The sequence below is a fragment of the Bubalus kerabau genome, chromosome 1, assembly GCF_029407905.1.
Source record: "Bubalus kerabau isolate K-KA32 ecotype Philippines breed swamp buffalo chromosome 1, PCC_UOA_SB_1v2, whole genome shotgun sequence".
NCBI lineage: Eukaryota > Metazoa > Chordata > Mammalia > Artiodactyla > Bovidae > Bubalus > Bubalus kerabau.
The window spans coordinates 242,150,949-242,173,383 of NC_073624.1; the positions used below are offsets into that span (position 1 = coordinate 242,150,949).

Genomic DNA, 22,435 nt, shown 5'->3' on the forward strand with positions numbered 1-22,435 from the left:
TTAGACACAGAACTTATACCCTCCACAAAAATTAATCCAACATGGATCATAGATGTAAATGTAAAGTGCAAAACTATAAAACACCTAGATGGCAATATAGAGAAAAACCCAGATGACCTTGGGTATTGTGATGGCTTTTTAGATGCAATACCAAAGGCACTATCCATGAAAGAAGTAACTGATAAGCTAAACTTCATTGAAATTAACTTTTCTGCAAAAGACAAATTCAAGAGAATGAGAAGGAAAGCAACAGATTGGGAGAACATGTGTGTCTTTCAAAAGATACATCCTATAAAATACCGTTATCCAAAATACACAAAGAACACTTAAAACTCAACAGTAAGAAAACAATCCAATTAAAAGTGAACTTAAGTCCTGAAGAATCTCACTGAAAAGCCACACAGATGGCAAATAAGCAAATGAAAAGATGCTTCTCATCATGTGATTAGGGAAGTGGAAATTAAGATAATGGGATACCATTATACACCAGTTAGAATGGTCAAAATCTGGACCACTGACAACAACAAATCTTGGTGAGAAAGTAGAGCAACAGGAACTCTCATTAACTGTTGGTGGAAATACAAAATTGTTCAGTCATGATGGAAGACAGTTTGGTAGTTGCTTGTAAGACTAAACATACTTTTACCACATCAAAGTGAAAGTGAAGGTTAGTCACACAGTTGTGTCCAGCTCTTTATGATCCCATGGACTGTAGCCTGCCTGGCTCCTCTGTCCATGGAATTGTCCAGGCAAGAGAACTGGAGTGGGTTGCCATTTTATTTTCTAGGGGATCTTCCCAACCTGGGGATCAAACCCAGGTCTCCTGCATTGTAGGCAGATTCTTTACCAACTGAGCCACTAGGGAATGAACCATAATATAATATGTTAATAATATGTCAATGTAGTTTCATTAATTGTGGCGAATGTGCCTTGCTCATGGAATTGATAATAGGGAAGCTGTCTGGTGGAAGTAGACATAGGGAAATCTCTGTACCTTCCTTCAAGTTTTGCTGTGAAGTACTAAAAAAAAAAAAAGTAGTCTCTGAAAAAAAAGTGACACCAATGAAAAACCAGTATTAACTGTGATGAACGTATGGAAACTATAAAAATAAGCATAGTGAAAACAAATAACTATAATTTATTAAATAAAATATAAATATAACAGCCACTATGGAAGACAGTATGGAGATTCCTTAAAAATCTAGGAATACAACCACCATATGACCCAGCAATCTCACTCCTAGGCATATATCCTGAGGAAACCAAGATTGAAAGACACACATGTATCCCATTGTTCATTGCAGCACTACTTACAAGAGCTAGAACATGGAAGCAACCTAGATGTCCATCGACGGATGAGTGGATAAAGAAGTTGTGGTACATAAACACAATGGAATATTACTCAGCCATAAAAAGGAATGCATTTGAGTTGGTTCTAATGAGGTGGATGAACCTAGAACCTATTATACAGAGTGAAGTGAGTCAAAAAGAAGAAGATAAATACCATATTCTAACACATATAAATGCAATCTAGAAACATGGTACTGAAGAATTTATTTACAGAGCAGCACTGGAGAAACAGACATAGAGAATAGATTTGTAGACATGGGGAGAGGGGAGGAGAGGGTAAGATGTATGGAAAGAGTAACATGGAAACTTACGTTACCATATGTAAAATGGATAGCCAATGGGAATTTTCTGTATGGCTCAGGAATCTCAAACAGGGGCTCTGTATCTACCTAGAGGAGTGGGATGGGAGGGAGATGGGAGGGAGTTTCAAAAGAGAGGGGATATATGTATATCTATGGCTGATTCATGTTGGAGTTTGAGAGAAAACAGGAAAATTCTGTAATTATTCTTCAATAAAAAATAAATCTTTTTAAAAAGCAAAGTGAAAATAAATGAATTTATTAAATAAAACACACTATAAAACAATATTATCTATACTATTTATAATAATATATAAACTATTCAGTCCAGTTCAGTTCAGTTCAGTCGCTCAGTCATATCCGACTCTTTGTGACCCCATGAATCGCAGCACACCAGGCCTCCCTGTCCATCACCAACTCCTGGAGTTCACTCAGACTCACGTCCATCAAGTCAGTGATGCCATCCAGCCATCTCATCCTCTGTTGTCCCCTTCTCCTCCTGCCCCCAATCCCTCCCAGCATCAGAGTCTTTTCCAATGAGTCAACTCTTCGCATGAGGTGGCCAAAGTACTGGAGTTTCAGCTTTAGCATCATTCCGTCCAAAGAAATTCCAGGGCTGATATCCTTCAGAATGGACTGGTTGGATCTAACTTATCATAAATATTAATTTATTATGTATTAATTTATACAAATATAAATAAATATTTTATTTATTAAGTTAAATATAATAGATTGTAATTTATTAAATAAATATAATATAAATTTATAAATAAAATATATAATTAAAATATATTTATTTTAATTAGAGGCTAATTACTTTACAATATTGTATTGGTTTTGCCATACATCAACATGAATCCACCACGGGTGTACAAGTGTTCCCGATCCTGAACCCCCCTCCCACCTCCCTCCCCGTATCATCCCTCTGGGTCATCCCAGTGCAGCAGCCCCAAGCATCCTTATCCTGCATCAAACCTGGACTGGTGATTCATTTCTTATATGATATTATACATGTTTCAATGCCATTCTCCCAAATCATCCCCCTGCCTCACTCTTCCACAGAGTCCAAAAGACTGTTCTATACATCTGTGTCTCTTTTGCTGTCTCGCACACAGGGTTATCATTACTATCTTTCTAAATTCCATATATATGCATTAGTATACTGTATTGGTGTTTTTCTTTCTGGCTTACTTCACTTTGTATAACCGGCTCCAGTTTCAACCACCTCATTAGAACTGATTCAAATGTATTATTTTTAATGGCTGAGTAATACTCCATTGCGGAGAAGGCAATGGCAACCCACTCCAGTACTCTTGCCTGGAAAATCCCATGGATGAAGGAGCCTGGTAGGCTGCAGTCCATGGGGTTGCTAAGAGTCAGATACGACTGGGCGACTTCACTTTCACTTTTCACTGTCATGCATTGGAGAAGGAAATGGCAACACACTCCAGTGTTCTTGCCTGGAGAATCCCAGGGACGGGGGAGCCTGATGGGCTGCCGTCTATGGGGTCGCACAGAGTCAGACACGACTGAAGCGACTTTAGTAGTAATAGTAGGAGTAGTAATAGTAGGAGTAGCAGCAGTAGTAGTAATACTCCATTGTGTATATGTACCGTGCTTTCTTATCCATTCATCTGCTGATGGACATCTAGGTTGCTTCCAGGTCCTGGCTTTTATAAACAGTGCTGCGATGAACAGTGGGGTACACGTGTCTCTTTCAATTCTGGTTTCCTCGGTGTGTATGCCCAGCAGTGGGATTGCTGGGTCGTATGGCAGTTCTATTTCCAGTTTTTTAAGGAATCTCCACACTGTTCTCCATAGTGGCTGTACTAGTTTGCATTCCCACCAACAGTGGAAGAGGGTTCCCTTTTATCCACATCCTCTCCAGCATTTATTGCTTGTGGACTTTTGGATCCCAGCCATTCTGACTGGCGTGAAATGGTACCTTATTGTGGTTTTGATTTGCATTTCTCTGGTAATGAGTGATGTTGAGCATCTTTTCATGTGTTTGTTAGCCATCTGTAAGTCTTCTTTGGAGAAATATCTATTTAGTTCTTTGGCCCATTTTTGGATTGGGTCCTATATTTTTCTGGAATTGAGCTGCAGGAGTTGCTTATATATTTTTGAGATTAGCTGTTTGTCAGTTGCTTCATTTGCTATTATTTTCTCCCATTCTGAAGGCTGTCTTTTCACCTTGCTTATAGTTTCCTTTGATGTGCAGAAGCTTTTAATTTTAATTAGATCCCATTTATTTATTTTTGCTTTTATTTCCAATATTCTGGGAGGTGGGTCATAGAGGATCCTGCTGTGATGTATGTCAGAGAGTGTTTTGCCTATGTTCTCCTCTAAGAGTTTTATAGTTTCTGGCCTTATGTTTAGATCTTTAATCCATTTTGAGTTTATTTTTGTGTATGGTGTAAGAAAGTGTTTCAGTTTCATTCTTTTACAAGTGATTGACCAGTTTTCCCAGCACCACTTCTTAAAGAGATTGTCTTTTCTCCATTGTATATTCTTGCCTCCTTTGTCAAAGATAAGGTGTCCATAGGTGCGTGGGTTTATCTTTGGGCTTTCTATTTTTTTCCATTGGTCTATATTTCTGTCTTTGTGCCAGTACCATACTATCTTGATGACTGTGGCTTTGTAACAGAGCCTGAAGTCAGGCAGGTTGATTCCTCCAGTTCCATTCTTCTTTCTCAAGATTGCTCTGGCTATTCGAGGTTTTTTGTATTTCCATACAAATTGTGAAATTATTTGTTCTAGTTCTGTGAAAAATATCATTGGTAGCTTGATAGGGATTGCATTGAATCTATAGATTGCTTTGGGTAGGATACTCATTTTCACTATATTTATTCTTCCAATCCATGAACATGGTGTATTTCTCCATCTATTACTGTCCTCTTTGATTTCTTTCACCAGTGTTTTATAGTTTTCTATATATAGGTCTTTAGTTTCTTTAGGTAGATATATTCCTAAGTATTTTATTCTTTCCGTTGCAATGGTGAATGGAATTGTTTCCTTATTTTCTCTTTCTGTTTTCTCATTATTAGTGTATACGAATGCAAGGGATTTCTGTGTGTTGATTTTATATCCTGCAACTTGACTATATTCATCGATTAGTTCTATTAATTTTCTGGTGGAGTCTTTAGGGTTTTCTATGTAGAGGATCATGTCATCTGCAAATAGTGAGAGTTTTACTTCTTCTTTTCCAATTTGGATTCCTTTTATTTCTTTTTCTGCTCTGATTGCTGTGGCCAAAACTTCCAAAACTATGTTGAATAGTAATGGTGAAAGTGGGCACCCTTGTCGTGTTCCTGACTTTTGAGGAAATGCTTTCAATTTTTCACCATTGAGGATAATGTTTGCTGTGGGTTTGTCATATATAGCTTTTATTATGTTGAGGTATATTCCTTCTATTCCAGCTTTCTGGAGAGTTTTTATCATAAATGGATGTTGAATTTTGTCAAAGGCTTTCTCTGCATCTATTGAGATAATCATATGGTTTTTATCTTTCAATTTGTTAATGTGGTGTATTACAGTGATTGATTTGTGGATATTGATGAATCCTTGCATCCCTGGGATAAAGCCCACTTGCTCATGGTGTATGATCTTTTTAATGTGTTGTTGGATTCTGATTGCTAGAATTTTGTTAAGGATTTTTGCATCTATGTTCATCAGTGATATTGGCCTGTAGTTTTCTTTTTTTGTGGCGTCTTTGTCAGGTTTTGGTATTAGGCTGATGGTGGCCTCATAGAATGAGTTTGGAAGTTTACCTTCCTCTGCAATTTTCTGGAAGAGTTTGAGCAGGATAGGTGTTAGCTCTTCTCTAAATTTTTGGTAGAATTCAGCTGTGAAGCCGTCTGGACCTGGGCTTTTGTTTGCTGGAAGATTTTTGATTACAGTTTCAATTTCCATGCTTGTGATGGGTCTGTTAAGATTTTCTATTTCTTCCTGGTCCAGTTTTGGAAAGTTGTAGTTTTCTAAGAATTTGTCCATTTCTTCCACGTTGTCCATTTTATTGGCATATAATTGCTGATAGTAGTCTCTTATGATCCTTTGTATTTCTGTGTTGTCTGTTGTGATCTCTCCATTTTCATTTCTAATTTTATTGATTTGATTTTTCTCCCTTTGTTTCTTGACGAGTCTGGCAATGGTTTGTCAATTTTATTTATCCTTTCAAAGAACCAGCTTTCGGCTTTGTTGATTTTTGCTATGGTCTCTTTTGTTTCTTTTGCATTTATTTCTGCTCTAAGTTTTAAGATTTCTTTCCTTCTACTAACCCTGGGGTTCTTCATTTCTTCCTTTTCTAGTTGCTTTATGTGTAGAGTTAGGTTATTTATTTGACTTTTTTCTTGTTTCTTGAGGTATGCCTGTATTGCTATGAACTTTCCCCTTAGGACTGCTTTTATAGTGTCCCACAGGTTTTGGGTTGTTGTGTTTTCATTTTCATCCATTTCTATGCAAATTTTGATTTCTTTTTTGATTTCTTCTGTGATTTGTTGGTTATTCAGTAGCGTGTTGTTCAGCCTCCATATGTTGGAATTTTTAATAGTTTTTCTCTTGTAATTGAGATCTAATCTTACTGCATTGTGGTCAGAAAAGATGCTTGGAATGATTTCTATTTTTTTGAATTTACCAAGGCTAGCTTTATGGCCCAGGATGTGATCTATCCTGGAGAAGGTTCCATGTGCACTTGAGAAGAAGGTGAAATTCATTGTTTTGAGATGAAATGTCCTATAGATATCAATTAGGTCTGACTGGTCTATTGTATCGTTTAAAGTTTGTGTTTCCTTGTTAATTTTCTGTTTAGTTGATCTATCCATAGGTGTGACTGGGATATTAAAGTCTCCCACTATTATTGTGTTATTGTTAATTTCTCCTTTCATACTTGTTAGCATTTGTCTTACATACTGTGGCGCTCCCATGTTGGGTGCATATATATTTATAATTGTTATATCTTCTTGGATTGATCCTTTGATCATTATGTAGTGACCATCTTTGTCTCTTTTCACAGCCTTTGTTTTAAAGTCTATTTTATCTGATATGAGTATTGCTACTCCTGCTTTCTTTTGGTCCCTATTTGCATGGAAAATTTTTTCCCAGCCCTTCACTTTCAGTCTGTATGTGTCCCCTGTTTTGAGGTGGGTCTCTTGTAGACAACATATGTAGGGCTCTTGTTTTTGTATCCATTCAGCCAGTCTTTGTCTTTTGGTTGGGGCATTCAACCCATTTACGTTTAAGGTAATTACTGATAAGTATGATCCCGTTGCCATTTACTTTATTGTTTTGGGTTCGAATTTATACACCGTTTTTGTGTTTCCTGTCTAGAGAATATCCTTTAGTATTTGTTGGAGAGCTGGTTTGGTGGTGCAGAATTCTCTCAGCTTTTGCTTGTCTGAAAAGCTTTTGATTTCTCCTTCATACTTGAATGAGATCCTTGCTGGGTACAATAATCTGGGCTGTAGGCTATTTTCTTTCATCATTTTAAGTATGTCTTGCCATTCCCTCCTGGCTTGAAGAGTTTCTATTGAAAGATCAGCTGTTATCCTTATGGGAATTCCCTTGTGTGTTATTTGTGGTTTTTCCCTTGCTGCTTTTAATATTTGTTCTTTGTGTTTGATCTTTGTTAATTTGATTAATATGTGTCTTGGGGTGTTTCGCCTTGGGTTTATCCTGTTTGGGACTCTCTGGGTTTCTTGGACTTGGGTGATTATTTCCTTCCCCATTTTAAGGAAGTTGTCAACTATTATCTCCTCAAGTATTTTCTCATGGTCTTTCTTTTTGTCTTCTTCTTCTGGGACCCCTATGATTCTAATGTTGTAGTGTTTAATATTGTCCTGGAGGTCTCTGAGATTGTCCTCATTTCTTTTAATTCGTTTTTCTTTTATCCTCTCTGATTCATTTATTTCTACCATTCTATCTTCTAATTCACTAATCCTATCTTCTGCCTCTGTTATTCTACTATTTGTTGCCTCCAGAGTGTTTTTAATTTCATTTATTGCATTATTCATTATATATTGACTCTTTTTTATTTCTTCTAGGTCCTTGTTAAACCTTTCTTGCATCTTCTCAATCCTTGTCTCCAAGCTATTTATCTGTGATTCCATTTTAATTTCAAGATTTTGGATCAATTTCACTATCATTATTCGGAATTCTTTATCAGGTAGATTCCCTATCTCTTCCTCTTTGGTTTGGTTTGGTGGGCATTTATCCTTTTCCTTTATCTGCTGGTTATTCCTCTGTCTCTTCATCTTGTTTAAATTGCTGAGTTTGGGGTGTCCTTTCTGTATTCTGGCAGTTTGTGGAGTTCTCTTTATTGTGGCATTTCCTCACTGTGTGTGGGTTTGTACAGGTGGCTTGTCAAGGTTTCCTGGTTAGGGAAGCTTGTGTCGATGTTCTGGTGGGTGGAGCTGTATTTCTTCTCTCTGGAGTGCAATGAAATGTCCAGTAATGAGTTATGAGATGTCTATGGTTTTGGGGTGACTTTGGGCAGCCTGTATCTTGAAGCTCAGGGCTGTGTTCCTTTGTTGCTGGAGAATTTGCTTGGTATGTCTTGCCCTGGAACTTGTTGGCCCTTGTGTGGTGCTTGGTTTCAGTGTCGGTATGGAGGCGTTTGATGAGCTCCTGTCAATTAACGTTCCTTGGAGTCAGGAGTTCCCTGGAGTCAGGGTTTGGACTTAAGCCTCCTGCTTCCAGTTATTGGTCTTTATTTTTACAGTAGTTTCAAAACGTCTCCTTATATACAGCACCATTGATAAAACATCTACGTTAAAGATGAAAAGTTTCTCTACCATGAGGGTCACTCAGAGAGGTTCACAGCGTTACATGAAGAGAAGAGGGAGGAGGGAGTTAGAGGTGACCCAAATGAGATGAGGTGGAATCAATAGTGGAGAGAGTGGGCTAGCCAGTAATCACTTCCTTATGTGCACTCCACAACTGGATCGCTCAGAGATGTTCATGGAGTTATACAGAGAAGAGAAGGAGGAGGAAGGAGACAGAGGTGGCCAGAAGGATAAAAGGGGGGAATGAAAAGGAGGGAGACAGTTCCAGCTAGTAATCAGTTCCCTAAGTGTTCTCCACCGTCTGGACACACAGAAATTCACAGGGTTGGGTAGAGTAGAGAGGGTTTAGGGAGGAGACACAGGAGACCTGGTGGAGAAAAAGGAGAGTCCAAAGGGAGAGAGAGCAGTCAAGCCAGTAATCTTGCTCCCTAGTGAAAAATGGGTCCTGAAGATTGGGTTCTTAAAGGTACAAAATTGGTAACAAATACATAAAAGTAAAAATTAAAAATCTAGAGTAGAGTTTGGAATTTCAAAAATACGATGTTAAAGAAAAGAAGAAGGAAAAGAAAGAAAAAACAAACCAACAAAAACAAACAAGGTCGCGAAAATTATAAAGAAAATATAGGTACAAAATTGATAACTAATACCAAAAAGCAAAAGTTAAAAATCTAGAGTAGAGTTTGGAATTTCAAAAATACAATGTTAAAAAAAAGAAGAAGAAAAATAAAGAGAGAAAACAAACAAACAAACAAAAACAAACAATGTCGCAAAAATTATAAAGAAAATACAGGTACAAAATTGATATCAAATACCAAAAAGCATAAATTGAAAATCTAGAGTACAGTTTTGAATTTCAGATATACAATGTTATATTAAAGAAGAAGAGAAAGAAACAGAGAAAAAAAAAAGGTCACAGAAATTATTAAAAAAACTATAGGTACAAAATTGATAACATATACTAAAAAGCTAAAATTAAAAATCCAGAGTAAGTTTGGAATTTCAAAAATACAATGTTAAAGAAAAGAAGAAAAAAAAACAAAAAAACAAGGTCAAAAAATTATAAAAAAAATATGTATATGAAGTTTGCTGAAGAAGAAAAAAATAGGGTTGTTTTTTTTTTTTGCAAAGTAATAGGTTATAAAAGTGAAAATTAAAGGACCAATAGAGGACTTAAAATTTTTTTAAAAAATTTAAAAAAAAAGGAAAAATTATCCTAAAAATAGTAAAAATATATCTAGGACTTTCTCTGGTTTTGTTGTGAGTATTGTGGGTTCAGTTTATTTTTGTCTAGTTCCTTGGTCTGACTTATATTTCTCAAGATCTATAGGCCCCTTCCTATGTAGTCCGTAGTAACTACAGGGTTTTATTCTATTGCCTGTAGCTTCCAAGGCGTTTCCCTCTGTTATAGCTTCTTCTGTTTGCTGGTCTCTTCAGTGTCTGGTTTCCGCCCTGACACAAAGGGGACGGTAGAGGACACCTTTTTTTTTTTTTTAGGCTCACCTGTTCAGTCGCGCTGTGGGGAGGGAGAGAGGGATGCTGCAAACAAATAACACTGGCATGCGCTCGCAGTGCCTCAGCCACACTGGGTCTGCCCCCGCTCACGGTGCGTGTAGCCTCCCTGCCCACACTGCTCAGGCTCTAGGTTATTCCGCCAGGAATCATCCAAGGCCGGCCCTGGGCTGCCTGCACTTCCCAGGTCCAAGCCTTTCGGGTTCAGGCACTTGGGTAGTCCTCAGAGGCGCAGACTCTCGGTTGGGCCTGCGTTTTGTGCCCTTCCCAGATCCGAGCAGCTCAGATGATGAGGTGTTTGGCGTGCGCGATTGCTGCAACTTATTGCCTCCCCGCTTGGTTATCTGGGTGTAAAACCGGCGCACTTTCTCAGGCAGATGTTGACCGTCCAGACCCCCAAGAAGTTTTAGTTAGCAAAGAAGCCTGCTTACAGTTTTATAGATAATGTCTCTCTGGGGCTGCGATTGCCCCCTTCTGGTTCTGGCTGCCTGTCACCAGAGGGGGAAGGTCTGCAGCTGGCTATCTCTGTTCGGTCCTTTGTTTCATGTGCAGGCCTGGTGGTGTCTTAGGTTAGGGCTGGCTTTTCACGTGGTAGATATCCCACAGTCTGGTTTGCTAGCCCAAATTATTTCGCTCAGATAGCCCTCAGGGTATTCAGGCCAGGTTCTTACTCTAAGCGATGCAGCCTGCGCCATGCCGCGCCTCCCTGCCCAGCCCCCGCTTGCTAATGGCCTGTGAAGTCATCCGTGCTGCTTCTCCGCTAGGGGAGTTACCATAGGGCTCGCAATCTGTGAGTTTTAATTGTTTATTTATTTTTTCTCCCTGTTATGTTGCCCTCTGTGCTTCCAAAGCTCGGCACAGATTCGGCAGTGAGAAGGTTTTCTGGTGTTTGGAAACTTCTTTCTTTTTAAGACTCCCTTCCCGGGATGGAACTCCATCCCTCCCTCTTTTGCCTCTTTTTTTGTCTTTTATATTTTTTCCTACCTCCTTTCGAAGACTTGGGTTGCTTTTCTGGGTGCCTGATGTCCTCTGCCGGCATTCATAAGTTGTTTTGTGGAATTTACTCGACATTTAAATGTTCTTTTGATGAATTTGTGGGGGAGAAAGTGTTCTCCCCGTCCTACTCCTCCGCCATCTTGGCTCCTCCCCATCCTGTCTTTTATTTTTCAATTAGTTGATGTGGTGTATTACATTGATTGATTTGCGGATATTGAAGAATCTTTGCATCCCTGGGATAAAGCCCACTTGGTCATGGTGTATGATCTTTTTAATGTGTTGTTGGATTCTGACTGCTAGAATTTTGTTAAGGATTTTTGCATCTGTGATATTGGCCTGTAGTTTTCTTTTTTTGTGGCGTCTTTGTCAGGTTTTGGTATTAGGCTGATGGTGGCCTCATAGAATGAGTTTGGAAGTTTACCTTCCTCTGCAATTTTCTGGAAGAGTTTGAGCAGGATAGGTGTTAGCTCTTCTCTAAATTTTTGGTAGAATTCAGCTGTGAAGCCGTCTGGATCTGGGCTTTTGTTTGCTGGAAGATTTCTGATTACAGTTTCAATTTCCGTGCTTGTGATGAGTCTGTTAAGATTTTCTATTTCTTCCTGGTTCAGTTTTGGAAAGTTGTAGTTTTCTAAGAATTTGTCCATTTCTTCCACGTTGTCCATTTTATTGGCATATAATTGCTGATAGTAGTCTCTTATGATCCTTTGTATTTCTGTGTTGTCTGTTGTGATCTCTCCGTTTTCATTTCTAATTTTATTGATTTGATTTTTCTCCCTTTGTTTCTTGATGAGTCTGGCTAATGGTTTGTCAATTTTATTTATCCTTTCAAAGAACCAGCTTTTGGCTTTGTTGATTTTTGCTATGGTCTCCTTTGTTTCTTTTGCATTTATTTCTGTCCTAATTTTAAAGATTTCTTTCCTTCTACTAACCCTGGAGTTCTTCATTTCTTCCTTTTCTAGTTGCTTTAGGTGTAGAGTTAGGTTAGTTATTTGACTATTTTCTGGTTTCTTGAGGTATGCCTGTATTGCTATGAACATTCCCCTTTGCACTGCTTTTACAGTGTCCCATAGGTTTTGGGTTGCTGTGTTTTCATTTTCATTCATTTATATGCATATTTTGATTTCCTTTTTGATTTCTTCTGTGATTTGTTGGTTATTCAGCAGAATGTTTTTCAGCCTGCATATGTTGGAATTTTTAATAGTTTTTCTCCTGTAATTGAGATCTAATCTTACTGCACTGTGGTCAGAAAAGATGCTTGGAATGATTTAAATTTTTTTGAATTTACCAAGGCTAGATTTATGGCCCAGAATGTGATCTATCCTGGAGAAGGTTCTGTGTGCACTTGAGAAAAAGTTTAAATTCATTGTTTTGGGGTGAAATGTCCTATAAATATCAATTAGGTCTAACTGGTCTATTGTATCATTTAAAGTCTGTGTTTATATCTTTCCTTTTCTCCTTTGCTTTCGCTTATCTTCTTTTCACAGCTATTTGTAAGGCCTCCTCAGACAGCCATTTTGCTTTTTTGCATTTCTTTTCCATGGGAATGGTCTTGATCCCTGTCTCCTGTACAATGGCACGAACCTCTGTCCATAGTTCATCAGGCACTCTATCTATCAAATCTAGGCCCTTAAATCTATTTCTCACTTCCACTGTATAATCATAAGGGATTTGATTTAGGTCATACCTGAATGGTCTAGTGGGTTTCTGTACTTTATACTGTTTAAGTCTGAATTTGGCAATAAGGAGTTCATGGTCTGAGCCACAGTCAGTTACTCGTCTTGTTTTTGTTGACTGTATAGAGCTTCTCCATCTTTGGCTGCAAAGAATATAATCAATCTGATTTTGGTGTTGACCATCTGGTGATGTCTATGTGTAGAGTCTTCTCTTGTGTTGTTGGAAGAGGGTGTTTGCTATGACCAGTTCATTTTCTTGGCAAAACTCTATTAGTCTTTGCCCTGCTTCATTCCATATGCTAAGGCCAAATTTGCCTGTTACTCCAGGTGTTTCTTGACTTCCTACTTTTGCATTCCATTCCCCTATAATGAAAAGGACATCTTTTTTTGGTGTTAGTTCTAAAAGGTCTTGTAGGTCTTCATAGAACTGTTCAACTTCAGCTTCTTCGACGTTACTGATTGGGGCATAGACTTGGATTACTGTGATATTGAATGGTTTGCCTTGGAAACGAACAGAGATCATTCTGTCACTTTTGAGATTGCATCCAAGTACTGTATCTTTAGTAGGGATAAAATTATGTGTCTTAATCATGGACTTTAAATGGAAACAACTGTCTCGTGTCCAGGACCCTTGTGATCACTTGCACAGAGTGTTTTGTCTGTGACTGTGAAACAGAGTAATAGTAACTGAATATAAAATTTAATCATGAAACCTATGTAACTTGGCTATGTTCAGAGCAGCAACCATGGCCTAACAGAGTATGTCTAGAATAAACCTTTTGCCTCAAAGGAAAATATTAGTTTCCTCCTGGCATTTTAAGCACATCAGATTCCCCAGAGAAGACAATGAGGATTTTCCAGCTTTTCGAAGATGATGACAGGAATGTTCACATCAGTAGCGGGCACCTATTAAAAGATTTATAATTAGCAGGAGCTCATCAAGACCTGGCTGCTGAGGTCTAGTCTCTTTCTTGCTAAACTTCACAATTGTTTATTCTCTCCCAACAGTCTGTCAAGTCAGATGATTTCTTCATGCAGGAATTCCTAATAACACCTTTGAGAACTGACTGTTCAGGTGGAAGCATGGGAATATTCAGGTATAATAAAACTTCAACTCCATTGCTGTTCATTCTCTGCCTCATTCCACTACTTTCTTGGGATATTAAATCTTTTTTCATTGTGAATCTACAGCCCAGTTGGCAATCTCTTGAAAATTGCAAAGCTTCATGTTTGCTTGTCTGCCAACATCTCAACAGTGAGTCTTGCTCTGACTGAAATAGTTTATATGCTGGGGAGACTGAGACAAAAAAAAAAAAGAGTTTCCTACTCTAATATTTTTACTCCCTTTATCCTCAAAGTGTATTACATTAGTGGGATTAAAAGAGGTCTTCGTACAATCAGCAAAACTCAGAGGTAGTTAGAAAATAAACAGGAAGCCCAAGGACAAACTTCCAGCTCATAGGAGAAATTTAAAGCATCATGTCCAGCAGTGATACTTAGCATCCTTTCTAGATTTATGGGTTACTTAAGGATAGGGATCAGGGCTTATTTGTATCTTTTGACAAGGTATTATACATAGTGCTTGCTCAGTTGCTCAGTTGTGTCCAACTCTTTGCACCCCTTGGGCTTTAGGCTGCCAGGGTCCTCTATCCATGGAATTCTCCAGGCAAGAATATTGGAGTGGGTTGCCATTTTCTCCTTCAGAGGATCTTCCTGACTCAGTGATGCATCTCTTTTGTCTCCTGCATTGGCAAGTGGATTATTTACCACTGCATCACCTGAGAAGCATTATATAAAATACTCAAGTTTGAAATTTTACCTGCAGAATATCTATTTTGGGAGATTATAGTTGGGCATAATCTTTTGTTTTTTTCTGGCCTGCAATTCAAACCAATTCATTGGTGAGAGGCAGTGTTGGTTAGAGCTGTGGAACTTCCTAAATACAGATTTACTTATCCTCACTGGATGCTGAACATTCATTCATGTTTAGAATCTTTCCAGCTTCTTATATGATTTCCCACCTACTGAAGCATCTACTTGTGGTACACTCAAAATTTCATAGTGCATTAACATATAATGGTTCATTTCTTTAAAAGTACATTATTTATAAAAGTATTGCACAAATAGCAGTTAAGCACACATACTAATTATTCTTTTCATTTTGCCAAAGTGGAAATAACTTTCATCAGCAGTTAATTCCCTTCTTAATTCCTAATGAAACAAATTCATTAAGATGTTCATTCTTTTGCCTTTTCTGATTTTCTTTCTCATTGTGATCTTAACTTTTCTAGCCTATTTCTCTCTTAATCCAAGGGGAAAGTGAGGAGATGAGAAGGGAGAAATTACAACCAAAACACATTTTTGTACACAAATAAAAATTTCTTGCCACTTTCTTTGGTAGTGACTGTCTCAGGTGCCAAGATATTAGTTTTTGCTATCAACTTGAGTTATGAAGGTATTTGCCATTTTTATTTTGCTTTAGTCTTTTAAATACATTTTTTAGCATTTATATTCCATAACTCACAGATGGTCCATGGAAAAGCAACACCAGCATCACCTGGAAGCTTGTTAAAAATGTAAAATTTCAGGCCCCACCACAGACCTCCTGGATCAGAGTTTGCATTTCAACAAAATCAAACACTCATACGAACATAAGGTTTGAAAAGTGCTGCTCTAACCCATTAGTTCTCAAAGTTGGCTGCACATTGGAATCATCTGAAGTATTTTCAAAAATATTAATTAAAAAAATTCTTTTTGCCATTACCACACTATATTGATTACTGTAGCTTTAAAATAAGTCTTAAACTTTGAGGTTCAGTTCTCCGACTTTGTTCTTCTCTTTCAACATTATTTTGGCTATTCTGGGTCAGGTCTCACTTTCTGAATTCTGATGAAATTGATATGGATGATGGTATTTTACTAAAAGTTCATCAGATTATTTTTACTGCAAAGTGAAAACTGCTGCTATTGCATGATTTCACTGACAATATTGATAGATTTCTGTAAATAAACTTTAAGTCCTCTGCTATGTTCTCTTCTCAGTAAAACTAGGACATCAGGAGGTAGGTTATTAATAAGCTGATATTACAAATGGAGATGACATGATTCAGGACAGGTAAGTCACCTAGGAGGAATAATTATGAATGTTTACCCCACAATTTGCTCTTCTCTTGCTTTTTCTATGCTTCCCCTTTGCCTCTTATAAAAATTAGACTACATGTACTACAGACATGCTTTGTCAAATCTATCACCAAAACCCAGTTTTATTAAAACAACTTGATTTTGCCATATATGTTATTCTAGAAAGCAGGCGTTAATAATCAGCTGCCTGATGCTCTGGCTAAGCCATGAGAAAAACACCATGCGAAAAAAATAAAAGCAAAATATAGCAGTCTAGTATAATCAAAACAAAAGTACATCGGGTTGATTAGTTGGGGTTGTCATGCCCTGCTGAGCTAAGGAAAAACATAGTGTGGACCTTGGAATGTGGGTCAGCGCACATGCAGAATGTTGCTTGTGCACACACCAAGATGTTTTCCAAAAGCATATGCAGGTTTATGGCCTCCAGCTGGGTGATACCCGTTTTACAAGAAAATAACAAAGATAGTCCAAAGTAATCAACAAAATGGGAGACATGACCAGGGAGACAGGAGGCTGATTTTATCATAGCACAACAGATACTCTCTGTGTGCCAAGACACTAAATAAAAGTGATGTGGCTCCGAGGAATAGGGCTCTTGATCCTAGAGGTCTTGAGTCCCCCAGTCCCATCTTTAAAACTTTAATTCTGTCTCTAGTTTCTTTTTTCCAAACTGTCCATTGCCCACTTTTGATCCCTACCTGCTGCACTGGCTGCAGCACTAGAAAGTCTGTTAAGTTGGGATAAAAAAAATACCAACATGATCTCATCATTACTTAGCAAATAACTTGGTATCTTTAAAACTAGAGATCAAAGTTGTTGAAGCCCACTAACTAAAAGCCACAAGGAACATCCAGAAAAATTGCTTGGTTTATTTCCTCACTGCAGCAAAGGAAAGTGCCTTCCAGAGAAATCATGGAGGGAGAGGGAGGCTAGGAAGGGCTTCTCGTAGGACTTAAGCTTATGCTGTATGATTCTCTGGAGAGATTAAGAAAGCAGGGGCTGGTTGTCTATTGGAAGCTCTCAAGAAGCAGTGACTGTGTATCTTAATGCATTTTATCTGTGAGGTGGGAGGATTATCGGGACTAGAGCTGCCACTGGTAGCATCAGAATCACACAGGTCAGTCAGGAAGCTGTGTTTAATCATCTGTGGTTGTCTCTGTTGTTTTCCAAAAGGAGCCTAATGTGGTCTTGTTTGAGTCTTACTTACACTCTGAAATCTCATAGGCTGTTTACAAGATGGTTATTTTTACTTTATCAAAGTATGCCTTTAAGTTCCAATAGCTCTTTAGAAAATTTTAAGGGTAAAAAGAAAAGGAAGGAATATAAATTCCTGGGTCCCTATTACTATTGGGCTCTGAAAATGAACACAGTTGGAAGTTTTAGACTCAAAAATATTATTACTGTATACCAGAAAAAAACCATAATTTATAATGCAATGGCTTGTTAAAGGGGGTGGATTTTGGTAGCTTGAAGGGATTTTACTGTTCTGCTGATAAACGCTAGGTTAAGTTGTCATGGTAAAATGTTAAGGGTAAAAGAGTAGAAATAAGAGTATATTACTACCAAAAGAGTGGAAGAAGAGAGATATATTTGGAAAACAATCTTAGTCAATCAAAAAGAAGATTGCTAGCATAAAAATTATAGGAAAATGAAGGGGAAAAAAGAACATAAAGTAAACGCTAGAAAACAGTGCAAATATATTAGTAATAATGAGACAAGGACAAAAGGAAAAATATACCCATTTGAATGCAGAGTTCCAAAGAATAGCAAGGAGCAATAAAAGAGCCTTCCTAGGTGATCAATGCAAAGAAATAGAGGAAAACAATAGAATGGGAAAGACTAGATCTCTCTTCAAGAAAATTAGAGATACCAAAGGGACATTTCATGCAAAGATGGGCACAATAAAGGATAGAAATGGTAGGGACCTAACAGAAGCAGAAGATATTAAGAAGAGGTGGCAAGAATACATAAAACTATACAAAAAAAGATCTTCATGACCCAGATAATCACGATGGTGTGATCACTCACTTAGAGCCAGACATGCTGGAATGTGAAGTCAAGTGGGCTTAGGAAGCATCACTACAGACAAAGCTAGTGGACGTGATGGAATTCCAGTTGAGCTCTTTCAAATCCTGAAAGATGATGCTGTGAAAATGCTGCACTCAATATGCCAGCAAATTTGGAAAACTCAGCAGTGGCCACAGGACTGGAAAAGGTCAGTTTTCATTCCAATCTCAAAGAAAGGCAATGCCAAAGAATGCTCAAACTACTGCACAATTGCACTCATCTCACATGCTAGTAAAGTAATGTTCAAAATTCTCCAAGCCAGGCTACAACAATACATGAACCGTGAACCTCCAGATGTACAAGCTGGATTTATAAAAGGCAGCGGAACCAGAGATCAAATTGCCAACACCCGCTGGATCAACCAAAAAGCAAGAGAGTTCCAGAAAACCATCTACTTCTGCTTTATTGACTATGCCAAAGCCTTTGATTGTGTGGATCACAACAAACTGTGGAAAATTCTTAAAGAAATGTGAATACCGGACCACCTGACCTGCCTCCTGAGAAATCTGTATACAGGTCAAGAAGCAACAGTTAGAACTGGACATGGAACAACAGATTGGTTCCAAATCAGGAAAGGAGTACATCAAGGTGGTATATTGTCACCCTGCTTATTTAACTTATATGCAGAGTACATCATGAGAAATGTTGGAGTGGATGAATCACAAGCTGGAATCAAGATTGCCAGGAGAAATATCAATAACCACAGATATGCAGATGACACCACCATAATGGCAGAAAGCAAAGAAGAAGTAAAGAGCCTTTTGATGAAAGTGAAAGAGGAGAGTGAGAAAGTTGGCTTAAAACTGAAGATTCAGAAAACTAACGTCATGGCATCTGGTCCCATCATTTCATGGCAAATATATGGGGAAACAGTGGCTGACTTTATTTTTGGAGGGCTCCAAAATCAGTGCAGATGGTTACTGCAGCCATGAAATTAAAGGACGTTTGCTCCTTGGAAGGAAAGTTATGACTAACCTAGACAGCATATTAAAAAGCAGAGACATTACTTTGCCGACAAAGGTTCATCTAGTCAAAGCTATTGTTTTTCCAGTAGTCATGTATGGATGTGAGAGTTGGACCATAAGGAAATCTGAGCCCTGAAGAATTGATGCTTTTGACCTGTGGTGTTGGAGAAGATTCTTGAGAGTCCCTTGGACTGCAAGGAGATCCAACCAGTCCATCCTAAAGGAAATCAGTCCTGAATATTCATTGGAAAGACTGAGGTTGAAGCTGAAACTCCAATATTTTGGTCACCTGATGTGAAGAACTGATTCGTTGGAAAAGACCCTGATGCTGGGAAAGATTGACGGTGGGAGGAGAAGGGAACAACAGAGGATTAGATGATTGGATGGCATCACCAACTTGATGGACATGAGTTTGAGTAAACTCTGGGAGTTTGTGATGGACAGGGAAGCATGGTGTGCTACAGTCCATGGGGTTTCAAACAGTTGACATGACTGAGTGACTGAACTGGAATGTGACAAGAAAGAAGCAGGACACAATCTTTAAAAGAGTGACACAACCTGAAGACACAGCATAAAATGATCAGAACCAAATAAATTCAAGATGGATGGATAAGTCAACTTCCACTAGGCCTTGAGCCTCAGTATACACCCATTGTAACATATTAGCAAGCTAAATGACATACCTACAGGTGCTATGACAGTTTCAAGGCCAATCATAAAGGTCAAAGAGTGGGCAGCAGCCTGATCCCTGGAAATCCCACCCTTTCTCCAAAATAGCTGGAATACTCCTCCCACTCAGTAGCCTATAAAATTACCCACTCTTATAAAAACTGACAACCCCATAGCCTGGTGTCTCTCTTGTCTTCCAAGATGGCCCACAGTCTGTCTATGAAGTGTTTCCTCCCTAAATATACCTTCTTTCACTGTACTAGGGCTCCCTCCTCAATTAATTCCTGTGTGAAGCCAAGAACCCACACTAGGCAGCCATTCCAGGGTCTCAGACATGACCTGGGATGTGACTATCCTCTTGCACTTCTCTTTTCTGCAACAATAACAATTACAATGAACTATGCCTGTTAACTGGGAGACAGAGACTACCAGATTAAAATTTTTAAAATCCAACTCTATGATATTTAAAAGACACATTTAAAATATTAATGAGAAGATTGAAAGAAAAATGATGGAAACAGGCACATCAGGCAAATACCAAGCAATATATAGCTGGGTAATAAGGCAAACTGTACTTTAAGAAAAAGAGCATGAATAGTGATCAAGTAAATCATTATTAAATTATCATATAATGATAGGTTTAATTATAAGGAAGACATAATAATTCTAAAATTATAGGTATCTAATAAAATGTTATAGCAGGAGGAGAAGGGGGTGAAAGAGGCTGAGTTGGTTGCATGATATCACCAATTCTATGGAGATAAGTTTGAGCAAATTCCAGAGGATAGTGAAGGGCAGGGAATCCTGGTGTGCTGCATTCCATGGGGTTGCAAAGGGCTGGATATAACTTAGTGACTGAACAACAACAAAGACATACATATAGATATAACCTATGATGGAACTACATGGGCACATTGAAAGATCCATCATCATGGTGGAAATTTTCAAGATATCTTTCTCAATTTTCAGACAAGCAGATGGAAAATTAGTAGGATATAGAAATTTGAATACACAAATAATAAGCATGATATAATAATGTACAGAGAACTCTGCCTTGAACAACTATGGAACACATTTTTTTGAAGCACCTATGGAACGTTCACAAAACAAACCTTGTACTAGGTCATAGAGCAAATATTGATAAATTTTAGGATATGTACATTATTAGAACACATTATGGGAGAAGGCAATGGAACCCCACTCCAGTACTCTTGCCTGGAAAATCCCATGGACGGAGGAGCCTGGTGCTCTGCAGTCCTTGGGGTCGCTAGGAGTTGGACACGACTGAGTGACTTCACTTTCACTTTTCACTTTCATGCATTGGAGAATGAAATGGCAACCCACTCCAGTGTTCTTGCCTGGAGAATCCCAGGGACGGGGGAGCCTCACGGGCTGCCGTCTATGGGGTCACACAGAGTCGGACACGATTGATGTGACTTAGCAGCAGCAGAACACATTATACGATCACAATGCATTTAGAAAAAACTTTTGTAAAGGGATAGATTTAAATAAATAATTAACAGTAAAGGAAACTTAAAAACCTTTAAATTTTTTATCTTGAGACTAGAAAAAAATCATAATGGAAATTAAAAATACAACTGAATAATACTTAAAATACTGAGAATACTGTAGAATAATCATATAATGGTATACTAGAGTAATGAAAATTGACAAATTACTGCTTTAAGCAATAAAACGGATGAATCTCACAGACACAATATTTGGCAAAGATTAGCAAAGAAGCCAAACACAAGCTTACACATCAACAGTTTCATTTTCATAATAGAGAGGCAAAACTAATGGACGGTAATAGATGTCATAATTATTCTCACTTTCAGGAAGGGATACTGACTGGGGAGGTGCCTGAGAGTGTGTTCTGAGGTCCTGGTGATGTTCTATACATCAACAGGGGTAAGAACCCTGTCACCACTGACTATTACTAGTGCTGCCTTTATTCTATAAACATTCAGCATGCTGCAAACTTATGGTTTGTGTACTTCTCTATGTATATTTCAATTAAAAGTTTCCTTCAACAAAAGCGAGCAAAACAATATAAAATATTGCAGGTGAATATATATCTGTTAAAACTTTTTTCTTAGTAAGCCAGATAAAGGCTCATCCAAAATTTAGACTAGAAATTACCTCTGAGGAGCAGTGGGAGGCTGGTAAGTGATCTGGAGGACTGCAGGACATCTTTAGAACCAGTGATGTTCTAAGCCAGGCCAGGGGTCAGAAGACTTTTTCTGTCAAAAGACAAATAGTAGATGTTTTCACTTTTACAGGCCATAAAGTCACTGTTGCAACTACTCATCTGTGCCATTGTTGCCTGAAAAGAGCCACAGACAACATATAAATGGATGGACTTGATTGTATCTCAATACAACTTTATTTACAAAAACCAGTGTTGGATTGGATTTGGCCCACAGGTCATAGTTTTCTGATCCCTGTTCTAATTCTTTACAAAAGATCTAACAGTCTCATTCACAGTTTTCTCTGCATTTCTATACTTTCTAATTTTATCTTCCTCATTTACATGGTTTTGTGCATTTCAGAAAACAGTCATCCACCAAACTCATATGGGGTGATGTGGGGTGGCATGAGGGAATCTAATATGACAATGCCTTTAAGTTGGACTTGCTATTTCATATTAATTGAACACTGATAAACTGCAAATACTTCAGTGTCATTACTTGACTAGCAGACCCTGAATGAACTATATAATCACTATTTCTTTACCTATAAGTGAAGATAGAAATGATGTTTGTACTTGTTATTTGTAAAACCTAACTGCAGTAGTGCAAATAAAGTGCATAGCATTCTGTCCAGTTCATAGTGAGCATTCAATGCTGCCGCTACAACCACTCCGACTGTGGCTATTGCTACTGCTCTGGCTACTACTACTGTACTGCTACTATTAATACTAACCTCTAGGGGCCCAGGGTCTTTGGTAGAAAGTGAAAGAGATAAACAAGGTAAACTTGTTTATC

General features: G+C 38.1%; 1 long non-coding RNA gene across 1 annotated transcript; it reads left to right on the forward strand.

Annotated features, from left to right (window-relative positions):
* Positions 1 to 9,873: 9,873 nt before the first annotated feature.
* On the forward strand, positions 9,874 to 22,202 carry LOC129642277 (uncharacterized). Its single transcript, XR_008709587.1, has 3 exons — positions 9,874 to 10,727; positions 13,615 to 13,703; positions 21,731 to 22,202. It is a non-coding gene; the product is annotated as an uncharacterized LOC129642277 (long non-coding RNA).
* Positions 22,203 to 22,435: the final 233 nt, after the last annotated feature.